At 45.6% G+C, this 18,883-nt stretch overlaps 1 protein-coding gene across 5 annotated transcripts in view; it reads left to right on the forward strand.

Annotated features, from left to right (window-relative positions):
* Positions 1–4,972: 4,972 nt before the first annotated feature.
* The window catches only part of ZER1 (zyg-11 related cell cycle regulator), a 35,927-nt gene continuing 22,016 nt past the window's right edge, over positions 4,973–18,883 (forward strand). For 2 of the 5 annotated variants that reach the window (XM_058302292.2, XM_071216933.1), the window contains exon 1: positions 4,976–5,334. The gene's annotated coding sequence lies outside the window, so the exon portion shown is untranslated. Of the gene's footprint in view, positions 5,335–18,883 lie in introns of all 5 variants that reach the window. The other 3 variants (XM_004476458.4, XM_012518789.3, XM_012518788.3) reach the window with 3 other exon arrangements.

An 18,883-nucleotide genomic window follows, 5' to 3' on the forward strand; every position in this document is an offset into this window, starting at 1 on the left:
CAACAAGATGACACAATGGAAAGAAACACAGATTCCCGTTCCGCTGACAACAACAGAAGCAGACAAAAAAGAAGACACAGCAAATAGACACAGAGAACAGACAACCGGGATGGGTGGGGAGTGGAGAGAAATAAATAAATCTTTTTTAAAAATAAATAAATAAAAAATAAAGATACATAGATCACATAAAATCTTCTTGTGTCTCTTGTTGAATCATCTTTTTTTCTTTTTAATATTAGTCTACAACATGTTTTTCTTTTTTCTTTTTTTTTAAGATTTATTTTTTATTTCTCTCCCCTACCCTGCCCACCCACCTCCCCCAGTTTTCTGTTCTCTACGTCCATTTGCTGGGTGTTCTCCTGTGTCCACTTGCATTCTTGTCAGGGGCACCAGGAATCTGTGTCTCTTTTTGTTGCGTCATCTTGCTGTGTCACCTCTCCATGTGTGCGAAGCCACTCCTGGGCAGGCTGCGCTTTTCTTGCACTGGGCAGCTCTCCTTAGGGGTGCACTCCTTGCACATGGGGCTTCCCTATGCAGGGGACACCCCTGCATGGCATGGCACTCCTTCCATGCATCAGCACTGTGCATGGGCCAGCTCATCACATGGGTCAGGAGGCCCTGGGTTTGAACCCTGAACCTCCCATGTGGTAGGTGGACGCTCTATCCACTGAGCCAAATCCACTTCCCTGTTGCATCATCTTGTTGTGTCAGTTTGCCACTTCTGCCCATCACACCAGCTCTCTGTCTTCTTTAGGAGGCACTAGGAACCGAACCTGGGTCCTCACGTGTAGTAAGCAGGAGACCAATCACTTGAGTCACATCCACTTCCCTCCTTTTACTTAAATAACCATCTGTGGTCTTTATATTTAAGTTGGGCTTCTTGTAGGCAGCATATTGTTAGACCTTTTTTCCCCTAATTTGACAATTTCTTCCTTTTGTTCAGAGTATTTCTATCTTTTACATCTAATGTGATTACTGTCATGGTTGAGTTTAAGTCTACCTGTTGCCATTTTTTTTCTATGTGTCCTATATATGTTCTCTTTTCCCTTTTCCTTCTTATTTTGCCATCTTTCAGATTGAGTACTTTATTTTTTTTTAAGATTTATTTTTATTTATTTAATTCCCCTCCCCTCCCCCGGTTGTCTGTTTTCTGTGTCTTTTTGCTGCGTCTTGTTTCTTTGTCCGCTTCTGTTGTCGTCAGCAGCACGGGAAGTGCGGGCAGCGCCATTCCTGGGCAGGCTGCACTTTCTTTCGTGCTGGGCGGCTCTCCTTACAGGTGCACTCCTTGCGCGTGGGGCTCCCCTACGCGGGGGACACCCCTGCGTGGCACGGCACTCCTTGTGCACATCAGCACTGCACATGGGCCAGCTCCACATGGGTCGAGGAGGCCCGGGGTTTGAACCGCAGACCTCCCATGTGGTAGACGGATGCCCTAACCACTGGGCCAAAGTCCGTTTCCCGAGTACTTTATTTTTATGATCCCATTTTATCTCCTTCATTGGCATATTAGTTATAACTCTTAGTTATATTATTTTTGTTGTTGCTTTACTGTCGATAGCATACACATTTAACTTGTTGCAGTCTACTTTTAAGTGATATTATACTACTTCATATATAGTATAAAAACCTTCCAATAATATACTTCTATTTCTCTCCTTCTGGTATGGTGACCAACCATCCTGGGTTCCCTGGGAATGAAGGGGTTCCCAGGATGCAGGACTTTTCATTTTAAAACTGGAATAGTTAGAGGTAAACTATCCTGGTGAATGTCCTTATTTACATGCTGTAATAGCATAATGATTTGTTTTGGTCAACCAAACTCCACCAGTAAGAAAACTGAGATTATTGGAGTAATATGTAACTGTACAAAAGAATGATGTAGATCAATACAATCTGACATAAAAAACAGTATAAAAGTATGTCAATATAATTTGTACAGTGTGATCCTACTTCTGTTTTTAAAATCTATCTTATATTATGGGTTTATACATGCACATACATGTGCATTTTAACAGCTTTGAGATAGAATTCATATACCATACAATTTACTCATTTAAAGAGCATAATACATTGGGCTTTAGTATATTCATAGAATATCACTCATCTAATTTTAGATCATTTCATCACCCTGAAAAGAAACCCTGTACCTATTGGCAGTCGCTCCCTATTCAACCCCCTCCAGACCTTGGCAACCACTTATCTACTTTGTGTCTCTAAAGATTTGCCTATCTGGACAGATAAATAAAATAATATAATAAATGGTCTTTTGTGACTGGTTTCTTTCACTTAACCTAATGTTTTCAAGTCTAATCTATGATGTAGCATGTGTCAGTACTTCATTCCTTTTTACTGCCAAATAATATTCCATTGTGTGAATATATCGTTCCAAACTATATTCATTTACCAGTTGGTGGACATTTGAGTTGTCTTCACTTTTTGGCCATTACGAATAATTGTGTTATTAACATTTGAGTGCAGGTTTTTGTATGTATATGTTTCCATTTCTCTTGGGTATATACTTAGGAGTGGAATTGTTATGTTATATGGTAACTCTACATTTAACTTTTTGAGGAACAAGCAATGTAGAGGGTTCCAGTCTTTCCACAATCTCATAAACACTTGTATTGTGTCTTTTTTTTTTAATTATTATATCCATGTTAGTAACTATGAAGTGGTATCTCATGGTTTTGAATTGAAATTTTCTAATGACTAATGATGTTGAGAATCTTTTCATGTGCTTGTTGGCCATTCATAAACTTTCTTTGGAAAAATGTATATTCAGATCCTTTGCTTATTTTTAATTGCATTATCCTTATTATTTGGTTATCTATTATTTTTATATTCTATGTACTAGTTCTTTATCAGATATAAGATTTGCAAATATTTTCTCCCATTCTGTGAGTTGTTGTTTCACTTTCTTGATGGTGTTCTTTGAAGCACAAAGGATTTTAATTTGATGAAATTCAATTTATCTATTTTTAAATTTTGTCCCTTGTGGTTTGGGTGTCGTATCTAAGAAACCATTGCCTAACCCAAGGTCACATAGACCTACTCCTATATTTTCTCCTAAGAATTTTATTTATTTATTTTTGTTTTGTTTTTATTTCTCTCCCCTCCTTCCCCCACCCCCCCGGTTGTCTGCTTTCTATGTCCATTCGCTGTGTGTTCTTCTGTGTCCCCTTGGATTCTTGTCAGTGGCACCCGGAATCTGTGTCTCTTTTAGTTGCGTCATCTTGCTGCATCAGCTCTCCGTGTGTGCGGTGCCATTCCTGGGCAGGTTGCACTTTTTTCGCACTGGGTGGCTCTCCTTACAGGGCACACTCCTTGCGGGTGGGGCTTCCCTATGCAGGGGACACCCCTGTGTGGCACAGCACTCCTTGGCCAGCTCATCACATGGGTCAGGAGGCCCTAGGTTTGAACCTTGGACTTTCCATGTGGTAGTTGGATGCCCTATCCGTTGGGCCAAATCCACTTCCCTCCTAAGAGTTTTATAGGATAGAACTCTTCTATATACATGCTTTGGGGGAAAAAAGGCTCTAAGGGTTCTCTCCAGTCTGTTAAGAGTGGTCTCATCTGCAGAAGGGAATGAGGTTGGGGTTGGGTGAGGATTTGAATGGGGACATTTTTTTTTAAGATTTATTTTTCTTTATTCCCCCCGCCCCCAGCCCCAGATGGTTCTCTTGTTTGTCTGCCCACTGTTTGTTTGCCTTCTCCAGGAGGCTTCAGAACCAAACCTGGGACCTCCCATATGGTAAGCAGGTGCCCAACTGGGAGCCACATCCACTTCCTGGGACTTTCTTTTTTTTCTTCCATTTATGCCTGTATTTTTTTTTAACAATCATGTCTTACTTTGGTAATTTGAAATCATCGATAGAATTTTTAAACAATTAAAATTGTATGAACAAAAAATATGAACATAGTTGGACATGGTAAAAGACTAAAACATGCTATGCAAAACAACAGCAACAATAAAACCTGGTTATTAGAATACGGGAGCAGGTATAGTGTCAAGAAAAAGTTCCTCAGGAAAGTGAATCTAAACTGAGAACAGAAAGTGGAGCAGAAGTGTGTTAGATATAGATGGGGGCAGGAAGAGTATTTGAGCCTATGGGAGAGAAGGGGATCATTAAAAGTACCAAAACTGCTTTAACTGCCCTCTTGGATAATGGAAATAGGAATTGGGGGAAGGGGGACAAGAGGCTGGAGAAGGAGACATGACTGATCTGTTAAAGGTGGTTAAGTGGAAAGAGGTGGTGGTGTGGGCGGAATGACCTGGTCAGATTTGAAATAATCACCCTGGGGCTGTGGTGTGAATAGGAGTGGAAGGAGTTAGGAGTTATGTTACTGGACAGGCAGAAATCCAGATAAGAAATGATGGTGGGCAGAAGTCGGGCACTGTAAGTGGCAAGGAGAAGGGGTTGATTTGAGAAATGCTTGGGACTTGGAGACTGGACGAAGGGCCAAGGGTAATGGAGCGACCCAAGCCGCTGGATTCCTCGTTTTCGGACAGCCCAGGTGCTTGGTGGCCCATTTACTAAGATGGAGATGTAAGAGAGGGTTTGGAGGGATGGGGGTGATGATTGTGTTTTGGACGTCAGAGTGCACCCAAAGGGAGATGTTAAGTAGGTCGCTGGCTGTACCAGGCTGCAGCACAGAGGAAAGTCTGCGCTAACAATGGAATGTAGAGTCAGTCCAGCTCTTAACCACTACCGGGGGTCTGATTAAAGGCAGGGCCAGAGGATGAACTGAACCTCAGTCTGAGGTGAACGGGCCCCTCAGAGACCAGGGAAGACGAGTTCTCTGGGCCGGGATGGAGGACCAACTCCATTCCTCCTCCAACCCTAGAACCAACCGATATTTGAGAAAGGAAAGGTCCGCGGTAACCCGGAACCTTTCGCCACCGCAGCGCGCGTTCGCCTCGGGACCAGTTGGGGGAACCTGATCGCTGTTGCTAGGGGGCGGCCCCGGAAGTGATGCACCCAGGGTTTGTTGACAGCGGAGGCGGCGGCGGCTGCAGGCTCTGAGCCGTAGAAGCCGGATCGGGGGAGGGGCCGGGCCCTGAAGCCAGCACCTGGCGGCCCTCACCTCCGCTGGCAGCCCTAAGGGCAAGGTAACGGCCACGGAGTTCCCCAACGCGACCCACTCCCGCCTGGGACTATTCAGTCCCCAGATCCCAAGCTCCGCCCCACCGACCCCTGTCTCCCCCGGACCCCAGCCCTAGCTTGACGAGATCCCTTGCCTCTCGTGGCGCTCTGGCCCTGGAGTCTCCCCGGCCTCATCCTCCGCTCCTCGCCGACGAAGCATTCCATCTGCTGAGGGCAACCCCATCCCAGGGTAGGTCCTAGACCCCTGGCCAAGGGATATACTCTCCTCCTTCCCTCTTTCCCAGTTGCTACCAGGGCCTCAGTATCGCCGCTGCAGCCACTCGCCTAGATCCATCTCGGCCAATGGTGGGAGGGCTACCTTCTCTACCCGTGTCCCCAAGTCTGAGAAATGTGCCTTTAAAACCGAGCTCCCTTCCTTCAGAAAGAAAATGACGCCCTGATGAACGCCCCTCCAAGATGGGGGATCGATGTAAGGCTGAAAGGGCCAGCCCCTGCCTCAGCTACCTGTTGGATGAGCTTAAGTTCCCCCAGAGCAGTGCTTACAAGCTCAGGGACCACTTGGATTCTGGATCAGCTTCCAAAAGGGATGACAAGATACAGGGAAATCCAACAGAGTGTGGAAGGGATGGGGTGGGGTTGCTACCTGAGGGTCAAAGGTACCTGGAGGGTAAGCTGAAAGTGAAACTGACTGTGCTGGCCACTTCAGCTGTGTGTGTGGAAATTGAGTTGGCTGCTGTTAAGTCTAAAAGAGACCAAGATTTCCAGTCTTTGCCTGTGCCTGTCATCGCATTTGGTTTTTCAGTGGGAGAGGAATGCCTAAGGTCTCAGGAAAATCACCCTATATGATCTTTCCCACAGAATGTTTCTTGTCAGGGTTCAAATGAGCATGGAAAACAATTTTGAAAAAGTTCACAGGGGGCTACACTTAAAGCAGGCAGTAGTTGCCAGGGTTTAGGGATCTCTGCTTTGATTCATTAATTCATACAGCAAATAAGTAACATATATGTCTGTTGGTAATAACTGCTATGGAGAAAAGAAAGCAGGGAAGAGCCATGGGGAGGGCCAGGGAGTGGAGAGGTGCCCTTTTAAAGAGGATGGTCAGGAAAGGTCTCTCTAAAGCAGGAGTTCTTAACCTTTTCTGACCCCTTTGCAAGTCAAGTGAAAACCACTGACCCCTTACTAAGTCCACATTATACTGTGTATTATTTAATAAATATATCACATCTGCACCAACACATCCGCACAAGAATAATGTTTTTTTGAATTTCATTTCATGTTCACAGACCCCTAGTTAAGAATCCCTGCTCTAAGGTGATATTTGAGCAGAGACCTAAAGGAAGTGAGGGAGTGAGCTATGCACCTCTGTAGTGGGGGAAGAGCAAATGCAAAGTTCCTGAAGTAGTAGTATACTTGATGCTTTTAAAAAACAGTGAGAGAATAGTGGGCCTGGAGCAGGTTAAAGGAGGGGAAGGGTATGGGTGAAGAAGTCAGAGAATAGTGGGGACCAGATAATGTTGGGGATGTTAGGAGCTGTTATATGATGCAAGGTCAAAGGGTATCTAATGGAGCACCCTTTCAGAACTGTACGAACTTGTTGAAGTGTCCAATGGTTGGAGAAACACAGGTAGATGACAAATTCCCTTGTGCTTTGAGCTTGTGTGGTAACCTTTTTCTATCTTTGTAATGACCATTGATAGAATAAACGCTGTAAGGATTGCCGTGGAGCACTGTGGTTAAACCAAGTCATACCTCTGCTTCCTGGTTGTGAGAACTTGGGCAAGGGACCTTTCTCCACCTCAGTTTCTACATCTGTAAAATGGGTTAAATGAGATCATGCACTGAAGTGCTTAGTGAGAATTTGGCATGTAGCAAGTACTCACTACATAGCAGTTGTGATGATGACAATGACAGTGATAATGAACGGTTTCTGTGTGGGTCGGCCTTAGAGCTTTCTTTTAAGCATCAGCTGGTGGCATCACCAGCTCTGTTTGCCTCTCTGAGCTTGTAGAATTTAGGGAAATAGTGTGAGGGACAAGGTGGAAATTTACTAACATTTCTCAGTAGTAATAGAAATGTTATATATTACACTAGGAGGATGTTTGGGTCTGGCTTTTTTTGATGCCAGTGGAAGGTGATGGGGCTTTTTTTAAGAGTCCAGCAAGTCCCCGTTCTACCAAATGAAATGGGCAAAATGATGGTGTCGAAATAAATGTGACTGGAAACAGGTTGGAAAAGGCAATGAATATTGGGCCTAGAAGTGTGGTTAGGCTGTATGTGTGTCTAGCTAATCTGCTAGTGGAGGCTCTTGAACTTAGAAGTGCCCAGCAGAGGCTGAGATTTTTTGGCATCCTAAAGGGCCAGAATAGTGATTGCTCTCCTTCCTCACCCCGAAGCCTGACTACATTACTCAGACTGAGCAGGACAACTGGGCCCAGAAGATTTGAAAATGAAAAGTCAGAGCACTTAGAGGCTGAGAGCATGTTAGAGCAGGCTATTGTGGTTAGAACTATTCTAACCATCTCAGCACCTGGGTTCAAACCCTAGGTTTGCTGCTCGCTTGCTATGTGGGTGAGTCCCTTCTCCTCACTGGGCCTTAGTTTTCCTATATATGCTAAGAATAATGGTCTGCTCCCACCCATCCCCACTAACTCTGAAGGCTATTGGGAGGATGAAATGAGACACTGGTTGTGAAAGAATTCCGTGCAATCTAAAGCCCTCTACAAAGGGAAAAAACAGTTCTTGTTTTTATTACCGCCACCAGGATTCTGCAGACACATTTGGAGGGGAGGGGCTACCAAGGAGAGAGTTACTCTTGGCACCAGGGTTCTTTTCTTGGCTTCAGTACCTCAGCTGTTCTTGGCTTCTGAAATGTGAGTTCAGAGACCCCTTTTGGATCATCTACTTTGGGACCAATTTCCTATATATGGTTCAATCACCGAAGCTGATTTTCCAGCTTCAGAAGTGAGCAGAAGGGTCTTCAAGCATTATTCTTAGGAAATCATTCTTTGTAATTATTGGTTACCATTTTCTGCCATATTTCACGGCATTTCCTTGGCAACCTGAAAGGTAGGTGCCATTTGCAACATTTTATTTTTTATTTTTTATTTTTATTATTTATTTCTCTCCCCTTCCCCCCCCCCCCCCACCCCAGTTGTCTACTCTCTCTGTCCATTCGCTGTGACTGCTTCTATCCTTATCAGTGGCACGGGGAATCTGTGTTTCTTTTTTTTGTTGTTGCATCATCTTGTGTCAGCTTTCTGTGTGTCTGGCGCCATTCTTGGGCAGGCTGCACTTTCTTTTGTGCTGGGTGGCTCTCCTCACGGGGTGCACTCCTTGCACGTGGGGCTCCCCTATGCAGGTGACACCCCTGCATGGCAGGGCACTCCTTGCGCGCATCAGCACTGTGCATGGGCCAGCTCCACACGGGTCAAGGAGACCCGGGGTTTGAACCGCAGACCTCCCATGTGGTAGACGGACGCCCTAACCACTGGGCCAGGTCTGCTTCCCTGCAACATTTTAATTAGGACCCTGATGAATGGCTAATAAATATTGGCTGGGGATCTCAAAGAGCTAAGGCTCCTTCACTTCAGCTAACCAGATACACACTCACTGTGTCAGGGAGACCACATGGATCATGTCTGGGTCCTTGCCCTCAGGAAGCTTCCAGTGTTAAGTGTTCATGGAACACTTATAAGCAATATCTGATCAGTGCTCAGTGCCCAAGGACACTCAGAGTTGGAAAGAAGCAGTGGAGGCTCATGCTACAGAAGGAAAAGCGGAGGCTTGGAGGAAAGGTGTCTGCCCTGAGCATAATGGTAAAGAGCCTGAGCTTTAGAGTCAGGCATTACTGAGGAACCTTGGGCAAGTCATTGTACATCTTTGAACCATAGTTTCTTCATCTGGAAAACAAAATAATAATATGTCCATCATAGGTTATTGTGTGACTTCAATGAGAACATGGATGTAGAGCTCAAAAAACAGTGATTGGGACTAATGAACACCTGTAACAGATATGCATCTGTTTATACCTATGTGCATATACATATGTCCATGGCAAGTTACGTAGCCACTCTACACCTCAGGTCTTTCATCTCCTGCCTCATATGATTGTTCAAAAATTAAATGAATTTACACAATAAGTACTTAGCTTTTGTTTTGTTTTGTTTTTGTTTTTGTACTAGGACTGGGGATTGAACCCTAGGACCTCATATGTGGGAAGCCAGTGCTCAATCACTGAGCCACATCAGCTCCCCTGAGTAGTTGTTTTTTTCATTTGTTTGCTTGCTGTTTGTTTTTAGGAGACACCAGGGACCGAACCCAGGACCTCCCATGTGGACAGCAGGACTCAACCCCTTGAGCCACATCTACTCCCCCATAACTCTTTTAAAAAAAATTCTAGTGGTAAAAATTAAAGTTAAAATGGGAAACATAAAAGTTGAAGTAGGAGTGGGAAACATAAAGTTTAAAACTTTTAAACTTTAACTTTAAAATTAAAGTTAAAGTGGGAAACATCAAGTTTCCTATACCTGGAAATCAACCATTTCCAGGTATAGAATTCAGTGATATTAATTACATTCACTGTGTTGTGTTACCTTACCAACATCTATTACCAAAACTTTTCTATCACTCCAAGCAGGAACTCTGTACCCATTAAGAATTAATTCTCTGGGAAGCGGACTTGGCCCAGTGGTTAGGGCATCCGTCTACCACATGGGAGGTCCGCGGTTCAAACCCCGGGCCTCCTTGACCCGTGTGGAGCTGGCCCATGCACAGCGCTGATGCGCGCAAGGAGTGCTGTGCCATGCAGGGGTGTCCCTGCATAGGGGAGACCCATGCGCAAGGAGTATGCCCCATAAGGAGAGCTGCCCAGCGCGAAAGAAAGTTCAGCCTGCCCAGGAATGGTGCCGCACACACAGAGAGCTGACACAACAAGATGACACAAGAAAAAAAACACAGATTCCCGTGCCGCTGACAACAGCAGAAACAGACAAAGAAGAACATGCAGCGAATAGACACAGAGAACAGACAACTGGGGCGGAGCGGGGGAGGGGAGATAAATAAATAAATAAATCTTTTAAAAAAAAAAAGAATAAACTCTCCATTTCCTACCCCTTGCCCTATTCCTTATAGCCTGTAATCTACTTTCTCTATGAAATTGCATATTCTAGTTATTTCATATAAGTGAAATCATTTAATATTTGTCCTTTTGCATGTGACTGGTTCACATAATATGATGTCTTCAAGGTTCATCCATATTGTAGCACCTATCAGCACTTCCTTCCTTTTTATGGCTGAATAATATTCCATAGTATGTATATACCATATTTTATTTATCCATTCATTGGTTGATGGACACTTGGGTTGCTTCCACCTTTCGGCTATTGTGAGTAAAAAGTACGCTATGCTTTGCATAGTTCTTGCTACATACTTAGTGTTCGGTATGGGTATGACTGCACGAATAGAACCCAGGCAGTTGGATTCCTAGGCTAACCCAGCATCTCAAGGTCCCTCTACCTCCCAGTAGCACCAGCACCTGCCCAGTGATGAGGTGCCCTCTTCCCTCTTTGTTTCTATATCTTCCTAACATAACTTGCTTTGTGGATTTGTCTCTTCAGATACTTTGGACTGGGTGACATCCAGCATTTCCTCTGACCCTTAACTTGCAACCCTGCCCCTGGCAGACTCCTGGAGCGTGCCCTGACTCCCCTCCCACCCCAGTCTCTGGCCCATGGTCTGCTCCCTCCTGGAGCATTTCCAGCCTCTGTAAATAGGGCATTTATTTGCGTTTATCCCCAGCTCCAGGATTAATATTTCACAAGGTGGGCACTGCTCCAAGGCTCAGAACTTCTGGATGCACCCAGGGTCCACTGATATCTCTTTTGGACCTCAGTTTCTCTTTCCCACTCCATTGGTTGAGGGAAGACTGAAAGGTTTGGTGAGAAGCACGGGTTTGGTTTAGGTTTGTGTCCCACGCTTGTTAGTTGTGTAACCTCAGGCAAAATGCTTATAAATGTGAGAGCCTCAATGTCCTCATCAGAAACTGGGATAACAACCTCTCCCTTGTAGGGCTCTTGTGACTTCATTCAGGGAAAAGCAAACCTTTATTCTGGTAAGTGCCAGGCATGGGCAAGCACTGAGGTTTCAAGAGTGTCTGAACAGATGTGGTTCCTGTTCTCTCAGAGCTCATGAGCTGGAGGAAAGTGGGGGCGGGGTGTGATCCAGACATCTTATCCAAATGATTAACCACTTACAAGTACAGGGTACCAGTAGACTTTTATTTTTTATTATTTTTTATTATTTATTTCTCGCCCCTTCCCCCGCCCCCGCCCCAGTTGTCTGCTCTCTGTGTCCATTTGCTGTGTGTTCTTTTGTGACCGCTTCTGTCCTTATCAGTGGCACTGGGAATCTGTGTTTCTTTTTGTTGCGTCATCTTGTTGTGTCAGCTCTGTGTGTGTGTGGCGCCATTCCTGGGCAGGCTGCACTTTCTTTCGCGCTGGGTGGCTCTCCTTACGGGATGCACTCCTTGCGCGTGGGGCTCCCCTACACAGGGACACCCCTGCGTGGCACAGCACTCCTTGCACACATCAGCCCTGTGCATGGGCCGGCTTCACACGGGTCCAGGAGGCCCGGAGTTTGAACCCCAGACCTCCCCTGTGGTAGGCGGATGTCCTATCCATTGGGCCAAGTCCGCTTCCCTGGGAGACTTTTTTGTTGTTGTTTAAATAAAGCGTTAAAGAGCATAGTATCCAACTGGAAGCACACATGGAGGTGGCATGGCGGCTGCTGCTGCTGCTGTTCTTGTTCTTTTCCTCTTCTCCCCCCTGCTTCTCCCTCCCAGATATCATAAGCTCACAATGGAGCCAGTTTTTAGAGAACCTGCAAGAAAAGGGATGGAGAAAGACTCATGGTTCTTCCTGTGTAACATTATGTCATAATCAGAGTTCTCTCTCTGCCCAGTTGCCAAATTCTAGATCATCAGTGCCTGCCACGAGAATGAGGGTCACCAGGGGATGGGATGGGCAGAGATGCCTTTGGTGGGTGCCAGGTGCTGCAGCTGGGTGTGGCACAAAAGGTACATGTGGCGCAAGGGTGTTCTAGATCCCAGGCCTCTCAGCCTAGGTGCCAGATGAGGACATCTTTCTCCTCCAGCTCCTTCTAGCCCTATGCAGCCAGGGTTGGCGTGGTCAAAGGGAGGTTAGCAGATGGTGCCATCTGCCCAGTTTATCTTTGTGGGATTTTGGTGACCTTGATGGCTGGCATGGTGGTATTTCTTCCACCTGGGGTGCAGAGTTAGGCCAGAGCAGCTACCTGGGTAATGGTGCAGACTTGCAGAAAAAGCCCTGGGGGCTCTCATTCAGAGTTGTGGGGCTTCATCTGTGACCCCTGGGGTCCACCAGTGTCCTGCACACAGTGGGCAGGGACGATACAAAAGCATGCATGGTGCAAACTGCAAGGCCCGAGTCTCCCCTTCCACAGGCCACTGTTGAACCCCTCTTATGGGTCAGGCTTCACACGATTGCTTAATCCTTCCATTGTTCGTTCAGAAAATAGTAATTATGGAATTGGGGTTCTTAGTACCAACATCCCACACACCCTCTCTCCTTTCAGCCTTTGCACATCTTTTCCTTCTTCCCGGAATGCCTTTCCTTTCTCTCCCCATCGCCAGACTTAGCTGTGACTCATCCTTTCAGTCTCAGCTTCCATTTCCAAGGAAGCCTGTCCTGACTCCCAGTCCCAGGCAGTTCCCCTGGTACAGGCCGCTGGAGCCCCAGGTACCTCCCCCTCCTTCAGAACACTGGTCCATTATGACTTGACATGCCTTTCTGCGTGATTCTTAGGTACATGTCTGCCTCCCTCTGGAGCCAGTGTGCCCCATGAGGGTAAGGGCTTTGTCTGCTTTGGTTCACCATTATACCCCAAGTGCTCAATAGGTAGTTATTGAATGAATAAATAAATGACGTGGGCCAGGCCCAGGGTACAGTGCCAAGCAAAACCAGCCTGATCCCTGCCCCTCATGGAGCTGACAGGCTGGCAAGTGAAAAGGATAACTAAACAAGCATCGGGAAAAAGTATTAGTTGATGTGATAGGGCCTGTGGGGACGCAAGCAGTAGTTCTCTGGCAGGTCACAGAAGTACCTCCTATTTGGGGACCAGAGCAGGTGAAGCAGAAGATGACGATTACAATAACAACTGCCTTTTACTGAGCAATTACTACCTGCCAGACTAAGCTCTTTCTATATTATTCCGTGTAATATTCCCATAGTGCTATTGCCCCTAGTTCAAAGTCAAAGAAAATAATGTACAGAGAGGTGAAGACCCTTGCCAAGTTCACCCATTCTAAAGTGGTAGGGCTGAGACTTGAAGCTAGGGCTGCCTGACTTCAGAGCTCTTAGAGCAGGGTCATCAGTAAGTGGTGGGATCAGAACTTGAATTCAAAACTGGCTGACTCCAAAGCTTACACACTCTGTAGTGTCCCACTAGATTTCCTGGATAGACAGGGAGCCTCTAAGAAGCCAGGTGCAATTCTGGGCATTATACTCCTTTGGAACCCTTTAAGAGACAGTGGTGGAGTCAGAGAGGCCAGGTTCAAATCCTGGTTTGGACCAAGGCTCTCTCTGAATCTGAGTTTCTCCATCTGTGAGATGGGATTCTAACCACAATTTGTTGTGAACTTAGTCTGTGTCAGGTCCAGGAGTAAGCATTTTCCCAATGCTCTCATTTACTTCAGTAGCCCTGGGAGGTGGAGATTCTTATTCCCATTTTCCAGATGAGGAAACTGAGATCCAGAGAGATTAAGTAGTTTACCAGTCAGGGAATTGAGGAACCAGGTTGAAGCATAGATCTGTGACCACAGAGCCTGTACTTCTCCTTTCTTTAAACATATTTTGAAGTATAACCCACAAAAGGTACACAGAACATGAGTGCACTTTGATGAATTTTCAAAAGTGAACACACCTATCCCAGCACTCCCAGAAGCCCCCTCTGCCACTTTCTTATTACTACCTCCCTGCAAAGTATCCCCTGCCCTGGCTTCTAACACTGTAGACTAGTGGCGCCTGTTTTTTCCCTCTCTCTGATATAGACTCTGGTGAAAAATTGTTTGTTTGGGTTCATTCCTGGATGTCTTTGATTCTATAAATGGCTGATCGTTTTCTACCTTATTCACTCCGTTTGAATGTAAAGGTTCAATTTTCTTTCTCTTTCAGCCATTGATCTTAACTTGGGGTATACTGTCAATTGGATCATCACTTGACTAAATGCCAAATTTCTTCTAAATGTGGACCTCTTCGGTGACTAGGCCATTTTAACTTAATATTGAATTATAGTATACATTTTTAAAAGTGCATACATTGTGAGTGTACAGCTCAACAAATTTTCACAAAGTGAACACACCTGTGTGTCTAGCCCTCCGCTAAAGGCCTAGAAGCTTATCAGCACCCAGAGAGCCTCTCATGTGCCCCTACCAGTCTCCACCACCACCGCCAAAGTAACTACAGTCCTACTACCACCACAGATTAGTTTTTTCCTGGTTTTGAATTTACTGGCGTAATATAGAAATGGATTGATACAGTATATTATTTTTTAAAGATTTTATTTTTTAATTTATTTCTCTCCCTTCCCCCCCTCCCCCCCCCGCCCCAGTTGTCTGTTCTCTGTGTCCATTTGCTGTGCGTTCTTTTTTTTTCCCCCGCTTCTATCCTTATCAGCAGCACGGGAATCTGTGTCTCTTTGTTGTTGCATCATCTTGTTGTGTCAGCTCTCCGTGTGTGCGGCGCCATTCCTGGGCAGGCTGAACTTCTTTCATGCTGGGCAGCTCTCCTTACGGGGTGCACTCCTTGCGCGTGGGGCTCCCCTACGCGGGGGACACCCCTGCGTGGCACAGCACTCCTTGTGCGCATCAGCACTGCGCATGGGCCAGCTCCACATGGGTCAAGGAGGCCTGGGGTTTGAACCGCGGACCTCCCATGTGGTAGACGGACACCCTAACCACTGGGCCAAGTCCGCTTCCACAGTATATATTCTTGTGTCTGGTTCCTTTCGCTGAACATTATGAGGTCACCCAAACTGTTGACAGTAGTTTTTGCATTCTCTCATTGTGATCGGTAAGTAAAAATTATCCATTTGAAAGTCCATGGGCATTCAGGTTCTTTTCTGTTTGGGGGGTCTTACGGATAGTGCTGCTATGGACATTAAGTCTTTTTTTTTTTTTTAAGATTTTTTTTTTAAATTTCTCTCCCCTTCCCCCCCGTCTCGCCCCAGTTGTCTGCTCTTTGTGTCTATTCACTGCGTGTTCTTCCGTGTCCGCTTCCATTGCTGTATTGTTGTCAGCAGCACCAGGAATCTGTCTATTCTTGTTGCGTCATCTTGCTGCGTCAGCTCCGTGTGTGTGTGACACCGTTCCTGGGCAGGCTAAACTTTCTTTCGCACTGGGTGGTTCTCCTTACAGGGTGCACTCCTTGCACGTGGGAGCTCCCCTACTCAGGGGACACCCCTACGTGGCACGGCACTCCTTATGCAACATCAGCACTGTGCATGGGCCAGCTCTAAACGGGTCAGGGCGGCCCTGGGTTTGAACCTCGGACCTCCCATGTGGTAGGCAGACGCCCTATCTGTTGGGCCAAGTCTGCTTCCTGACATTGTCTTTTGACATATGTCTAATGTCTTTTGGTGAATACTTATTTATGTACTCTATTGGGTACATACTTCAGAGTGGAATTGCCGAACATTGAACAGCTTTATTCCTTGCCCCTTGTTGTTTTTTTGTGCTTGCTGTCTGCTCTCTGTGTCCATTTACTGTGTGTTCTTCCATGTCTGCTTGTCTTTTCTTCTCATCTTTCCCTGTAGGAGGCACTGGGATCCAATCCCGGTACCTCTGGTGTGGGAGAGAGCCATTCAATTGCCTGAGCCACTTCATCTCCCTAGTCTGCTGCGTCTCCTCTGCGTCTCCCTTTTTTGTTGTGTCATCTTGCATCAGCTCTCCACAGCGTGGGCTGCCAGCTCTTCATGGAGCGGGGCTGCTGGCCTTTACCAGGAGACCCCGGGAATCAAACCTGGGGCCTCCCTTATTGTAGACAGGAGCCCAGTCTCTTGAGCCACATCCACTTCCCCATTGACCAGCTTTAGTATAATAGTGTCAGTTTCCCAATTATACTCCCAATTTACACCATTTCACACTCCCAGTAGCAGGATGTGTGACTTCCTCTTGTTCCATATCTTCACCTATACTTGGTATTGTCTGTATTGTGGTGGTTGTTTGCAGTTGAGTCATTCCTGTGTATGAAATGGTATGTCATTGTGGTTTTACAATGCATTTCCCTGATAGTAATGAAGCTGAACATTTTTTTCATGTGTTTATTGACCATTTGACTTTTGCCTTTATGAAATGCTTATTCAGGTCTTTTGCCCATTCTTTATTTGGATGCCATGTAGGTTGTTTGTTTGTTTTTTTAACTGATTTATAAAAGTTATTTATATATTCTGAATGAGTCCTTTGTTGGATATGTTATTGCAAATATCTTCTCCTGGTCAGTGACTTGCTTTCTTTTTTTTAATTTTAATTTTTTTTCTGATAAAATATATACAACCCTAGGGAAGTGGATTTGGCTCAACTGATAGAGCTTCTGTCTACCACATAGGAGGCCCAGAGTTCAAACCCAGGGCCTCCTGACCTGTGTGATGAGCTAGCCCATGTGCAATGCTGATGCATGCAAGGAATGCCATGCCACACAGGGGTGACCCCCACATAGGAGAGCCCCACACCCAGTGAATGTGCCCTGTAAGGAGAGCCGCCCCATGCGAAAAATCACAGCCTGCCCAGGAGTGGTACTGCACACACACAGAGCTGACGCAGCAAGATGATGCAACAAAAAGAGACACAGATTCCCGGTGCCACTGACAAGAATGCAAGCAGACACAGAGAGTGGACAACAAGGGGGGAGAAGAGGAGAGAAATAAATAAAAAATAAATCTTAAAAAAAAATACACACACAACCCTAAAATCCCCCATTTTATCAGTTTTCAATTACACAATTCAAAGGTGCTAATTACTTTCACAGTGTCATGCCACCATCACCACCAAAACCTTTTGTTACCCCAGACAGAAGCTCTGTACCAATTAGGCATGAATTTCCCATTCCCCACATCCTTCTGGTCCCCGGTAACCTGTATTCTAGTTTCTGTCTTTATGAATCTGTATATTCTGATTATTTTATATCAGTGAGATCATACAATGTTTGTCTTTTGATTTTTCTCTCTTTTTTTTTTTTTTAAGATTTATTCATTCGTCCCATTGTTGTTTGTGGTCGCTGTCTGCTCATCTTCTCTTTAGGAGGCACTGGGAACCAAACCTGGGACCTTTCATGTAGAAGAGAGCACTCAATCACCTGAGCCATCTCAGCTCCCTGGTTTGTTGTATCTCTCATTGTCTTTCCTCTTCGTGTCTCTTCTGTTGCATCATCTTGTTGCATCAGCTCACTGCGCCTGCCTGCCTGCCTTCTCCAGGAGGCACCAGGAACGGAACCCAGGACCTCCCATGTGGTAGGCAAAAGTCCAATGGCTTGAGTCACATCCATTTCCCTGTTTTTTCTCTTTATTAATTGTATTTTTTCTTAAGATTTATTTATTTTACTTCATTTTTTATCCCTCCCCCCCTTTGTTGGTTTGTGCTAGCCGTCTGCTGTCAGCTCTCTGCGGCGGTGTGGGCCATCAGCTCTCCACGGTGGTGTGGGCCAGCATGCCTTTAACAGGAAGCCCTGGGAATCGAACCCAGGTAGACAGGAGCCCAATCACCTGAGCCATATCCGCCCCCAATGGTATTTTCTGATAAACAGTTTTTTATTTTTATCAAGCCCAGTTTAACAATTTCTTTTTCTTTATTGTTTGTGGGGATTTTTTTGTGACCTATTTAAGAAATCATTGCCTTCATCAAAGTCATAAAAGATATATGTGCCTGTTTTCTAGGAGCTTTATTGTGTTACCTTTAACATATCTAAGGTCCTGCTCAAATTAAATTTTTTTTTTAAAGATTTTATTTATTTATTTAATTCCCCCCCTTCCCCGGTTGTCAGGTCTCTGTGTCTATTTGCTGCGTCTTGTTTCTTTATCCACTTCTGTTGTCGTCAGCAGCAAGGGAAGTGTGGGCGGCGCCATTCCTGGGCAGGCTGCACTTTCTTTCGCGCTGGGCGGCTCTCCTTACAGGTTCACTCCTTGCGCGTGGGGCTCCCCTACGCGGGGACACCCCTGCGTGGCACAGCGCACCTTGCGCGCATCAGCACTGAGCATGGGCCAGCTCCACACGGGTCAAGGAGGCCCGGGATTTGAACCGCGGACCTCCCATGTGGTAGACGGATACCCTAACCACTGGGCCAAGTCCGTTTCCCTCAAATTAATTTTAATGTATGTGTGAAATTTTCTTCATTTCAATTCATTTTCCCCTTATGATGAGTACTTTTTAAATCCAATTTAAGAAATCTTTACCTACCTTAAGGTCATGGAGATAGTAGGAGATTTCACCTTTTTTTTTTTTAAACAAATCATTTTTTTTTAAGATTTTATTTTATTTATTTCTCTCCCCTTCCCCCCTCCTCCTTTGTCTGCTCCCTTGTGTCCATTCTCTGTGTGTTCTTCTGTATCTGCTTGCATTCTCTGCAGCACTGGAAATCTGTCTCTTTTTGTTGCGTCATCTTGCTGCGTCAGCTCTCTGTGTATGCGGTGCCACTCCTAGGTGGGCTGTGATTATTTTGCGCAGGGCGGCTGTCCTTGCAGGGTGCACTCCTTGC

The sequence above is a fragment of the Dasypus novemcinctus genome, chromosome 8 (assembly GCF_030445035.2).
Source record: "Dasypus novemcinctus isolate mDasNov1 chromosome 8, mDasNov1.1.hap2, whole genome shotgun sequence".
NCBI lineage: Eukaryota > Metazoa > Chordata > Mammalia > Cingulata > Dasypodidae > Dasypus > Dasypus novemcinctus.